Raw genomic sequence first — 4,982 nt, 5'->3', positions numbered from 1 at the left:
GTTTCTATCAGTTGCAGGCCAACTAAAGGGACTAAAATCTTGGTGTTCTGGATTCTAGGACAGTGGAATAATTTTTTTCTTCAATAAGGCAGTATTTTGTGGCAGGGTAATTTCTGGAAATATTTGTGTTTGTGTCTGTTGTCCCTCTATGTCCCCACTCCCCATTCTCCTGCTCCATGGAGGTAACCAGGCCTTTGAAAGACCTCTTGCAAGATGGATTTCACAGTATAGAAAGCCAAAGCAGACTGAAGTCACCGAATCTATCATTCTTTTATAAAAGTATGACAAACCCATTGAAGATATATAGTTATAAAGGAGAAGGAAAAGCCCAGAGAGAGAAAAAAATAAAAGAAGAGAGATCCCTACCACTCCCAGCCCCACCTGGAAAGGGAGAGCTCCTGAGTCTGGGGCAGTAGAGAAACACAAGCACTGCTTAGGGCAGTGCCTCAAAGATGGGGAGGAGATGGCTCTAAGGTACCCAGAAGGAGGCAGGACCTAGGACCTCAGAGCTCTCAGCTTCCCTTCCCTCACTGCTGGCATGGAAAATGAGGGTATCAGTGGTGACTGGAATAGATTAGAGATTAGTTGTCCTTGCCTTAATTTCTGGGTAATCGAAGTACCCCTTGGATTCCAGTGCCACCCTTGAGTGGGTCCCCAGTCATGACAAACATGGAATTTTCTGCTTCCCTGCTAGGATGGGAGGTTTGGAGTCAGAATTCAGTTACTTTAAATGAAACAAACAAGGACTATTTCTTGCCCACAAGAAATTGTGGGAAACCTCATGAGGTTCTTGATGGGCTGGGAGAACCACTTAGAAAATATGCTCAGGCATCCAGGAGGAAGTGGAAAAGCAGGAGAGAAACTGAAGGAGCAGCCTTCAAGAGCCCATCAGACAGCAATTATTCTTTCAGAGAATGAGACTTTCCCACTGTGACTATTAAGTGATTTGCAATTAAGTAACTCTTCATGAGGCAATGTTCCAATTGATGGTGAAGGTCTGAGTGGCCAGAGGTCAGTTCTCCAGGCTCATGTCTATGACTCACTCTGCTATTCATCATTTTTCCCAGGCTGCTTATTAGCAGGTTTAAGTGGGAGGAGGGTTGGGCCCACCTGGCTGGGAACAATTCCCAGAGATCCAAGGCTTCAGGTGGGAGTGGGGGAAAGGGGTTGCTCCCTGGGCTCACAAGGGCGTCTGACCTGGGCTTGGAGCTGGGAAGTTAGGCTGGGATCAGTGGGATAAGGAAGCAGCCAGAGGTCCCTTTTAGCTTTAGGATGCTCTGACTTTGGGCCTGCTGCTGGGAACATTGCTGGGATTCACCCCTAGCACCCATAATGTACATTGTAACAGCAGCTTCACTACAACAGAAATAGCAGGAGATTTGAAGTCTATTGATCTGGTTGTGTGAACTTTGACAAGGGTCTTAACGTTTCTGATGTCCTGTTTTCTTATCTGAAAACGCAGATAACAACAATGTTGACCTCATACAGTTAAGGTAAGGATTACACAAGATAATGTAAAGTGTCTATGGTCTGGCACACATCAATGATATTATTATGTGTTTGGAAAATTATTATTATTAATCTTTCTCTTCTACCACATCTTCCACCCCAGCCTGCCCATCCTCTTTCCCACCCTAATTTGCAGTCAATGTTCTAGATCACCATGAGCAAGTCATTTCACTTCTCTATGCCTCCATTTCCTTACCTGTAAACTGGGTATAAAATAATCTGTTCTGCCCACCTGCTTCAGGGGCCTTTTAGAAGAAAATGGAGATAGAAGGAATTTGCAGACTAGAAAGTGCTACCACAGGTTACTTGCTCCTATTGGCTAGGTTTGGCTCCTGAAAGTCATGCAGGCCAGTCAAAGTCTAGGAATTATCCAGAAGAGGAACACAGTCAGTAGGGCCCAGAGCCCAGTCAGGGTGGGGGCAGTGGGGAGCTAGCAGCTTGCCCACAGCATCCTCCAAAAGTCTTGCACAAAGTTCTCTTCTCTGCAGGGTTTCCATCTGCTCTAAACAGAAACTGGGAACAAAGGAAGCCCATTTGCTAGGCACAACCCCAGCCCTCAAGCAGACCAGAAAATAGCACTAGAGCTGACTGAGCCAGTTTTCTTGATGATCTAAGGAAGATCTTAGGAGGTTCCCTCCACCAATGGCCCTCTCTAGTATTGCAAAGGACTCCCCAGGAGGTCACAGTGAAGGTAGCTATCAGTCACAGCAGAACAGGAAGAGGTGCAATACATCAGTCATGTCGGGTACCACAAAAAGAACTCCCCCCAAGGCCAACTGAGTTAGAATCAGTGTGGGGAGTGCTGGACTTAGGTAGTTGACAAAGTTCCATTGGTCACTCTGAGGTAGCCCAATCTTCTGTCTTGCATACGGAAACTAGTCTAGTCAATTCTATGCCCATGCCACCTGCATATTATTGTTGGGGAAACTGAGACTCAGAAGGAGAAGGGATTTGCCCAAGTCCTCATAGATTAACGAGGGGCAAAGATTAGGGCAGAAGGCCCAGCCTCCCTGACTCCATGACTCCCGTGAATTTCAAATGGATGTAATAAGGCCTTCCCAGAAACTCTTGCTCCAAAAGCTCCCTGAGCAGCTACAACACTCTTCTTCCTTTCATGAGCAGCCCAGGGCGGACAATTCCATTTCTATACATTATCAACTTCCCTCCCAGGATGTTCTCTTTTCTCTCTTGGAATTTGTTTCTATTTTGGCTTTGCTTGATTCACGAGGTCCTGAGGGCCATCAAACTTCTTATCTAGTCTGAAAAGGGGCCCCAGGGAGCCTAGCAGCACTATCCACTGCACATTCAAGCGGCTGCTATTTCAGGCCTTCTGGCTTGTACATGGCAATTGGGCAGAACTCAAGGAAGCCCATCAACAGGTGCCAGATGCCCTTGCTTACCAGGAGCCAGTGGTAAGAGTTTGGATTAGAGAAACCTGAGCCGTTAGCACAATCACCTTCTCCTGTTTGATGGCACAGGTAGGCCTTTATGTGGGTAATAGAAAAGGGAAGGTGATTACTGCCTAGGCTTGGACAGGCCTGCATATCAGGATATATGACACAGGTGACTGAGTTGTTGCTGTGACATCTGTTGACCCAGGTGACATCTGTTGCTGGTGCCAACAGATGAGCTGCCTTGCAATAAGGGGCAGAAGCCACATGCTCCCCAATCATTCCCACAGCTGAATAGGTGGGGCAGTCAGCTGCCTGGCCAGCATCTCTGCCCACAGGCCTGGGTAAAGGATGCTATTCCTTTCAGGTTGGCCTGAGAGTCCCACCATTAGATGCATCCTTTTGCTGGAGCCATCAGTAGGAGGTCCACACCTCTGCCTCCTGGCTGGTGGGGAAGCCAGCACACTTACATGAACTGAGGCTAATTTCAGAAGTGCTAGCCAGCCCCCAGGCAGGTCTCAGGGCATGCATGGTGTGATGGAGAGCAACACATCATCAGACTGAGATGCAGGGAATGGCTTGGACGAACTGAAGTTTCCTCTATTTTCAGTTTCAGCTCTGGCTTCTGTTCCCCCTACTTGTTGACTCCCACACACCCCCTTGCTTTTTTTCATTTCCCTTCAAGGGCAAACCCAACAACCATGGGTCACAGGCATGTTGCTGTGGAACAAACCACAAGAATGCACTTTAGTGACTGGGGGTCCCTCTTGAACCCAGTTTATTAGCATTCAGCAAAAGAAATATTTGTTACAAACAGGCAGTGCATCAAGATATCCAGATGTCAATGAGAACTAGGATTGGAGAGATCACAATCCAGGCAATTCCATGATGTCTCAGGGATAGGGAAGGGGAAGTTAGGGCACATCCAGGGGCCATGCTCCCCTTTTTGCACTGGGAGAGAAAGAACTCTTACACCTGGGGTGAGGATGTACTGCAGTTTCTAATTTCTTCCCTTTGTCCCCCAGCCGTTTTATTTAACATGACCTAAATATACATTCCTGGTTTCTTCCCCCCACCCCACCCCATATACATCAGGGAAAATAAGCACCAATAGTAACAAGAATAATAATTAAAGCCCTGCCTCTCAGTAGGCCCAACCCTCACACATATACACGCCATGTGGATTTTCTTCTTTGGAGTGACTGTAGGATGGAAAAGTAGGGATCAGGCCAGCAAGCCATCACCCTAACAGTCACTGTTCCCCAAAGTCCCATCCATGTGTGAGCTGGAGCAGGGCAGGGGAGTAAGAATGGCGGCAGAGGAAGAGATTCCCCCAAAGTAGCAAGAGGGGTCAAGGAATTCCCCAATGTCTCTTCTGGGTGAATATCACAATCAACTGAGCTCCTGGAAAGTCCTATGTAAGGGTTTCCTCAATGAGATGGTCAATTCCTGATGGTTCAAGCATCACTTCCATCCATCTCCCCCAGCTTCTTGGGGAGAGGGGGAATAGTTGAAACCCCCTGCCCTCCTCACTGGGCGGAGAATGTCCCCAAAATGCTCCCTTGGAGAAACTCAACACGACAAATAGCAAAACGTGGGCACTCTGGTTTCAAAACTAGAGCACAAAACATAAAGAGGAAAGAGAGACAGAGACAGAAGGTCTATACACGGGTAAGGGCAAGGTCTGAAGAAAAAAATAAACCATAAACAACACACTGTCTACCAGGTTCCACATGCCTGAGTCACCTGGCATTTGTCTTAGTACCTGCGCATCTTCTGCTGTCCCTATCATGGAGGGAGGGTATGGACAGTACGATACATCAGGGATGGGGAGAGGGGAAAGAGCGAGAGTCCTGGGCAATTGAGATTCCAGCCCTCTGCACAAGCAGCAGCGATTTTTGTGTCATCTTCGTTTTGTCTAAAACTGTAAACAGCACCGCTTAAAAATAAAATATATCAGAAAAGAACAATTGATAAACATTGTTTTCCATGAATATAAAATGCAAACAATACAAAAATAGATATTTGACTTTTGATATATATATATATATATATATATATTAAAAACAACTTGGATGTAAT

Source organism: Neophocaena asiaeorientalis, unplaced genomic scaffold (assembly GCF_003031525.2).
Source record: "Neophocaena asiaeorientalis asiaeorientalis breed wild unplaced genomic scaffold, Neophocaena_asiaeorientalis_V1.1 scaffold334, whole genome shotgun sequence".
NCBI lineage: Eukaryota > Metazoa > Chordata > Mammalia > Artiodactyla > Phocoenidae > Neophocaena > Neophocaena asiaeorientalis.
Note: the sequence above shows the minus strand (reverse complement) of the source record.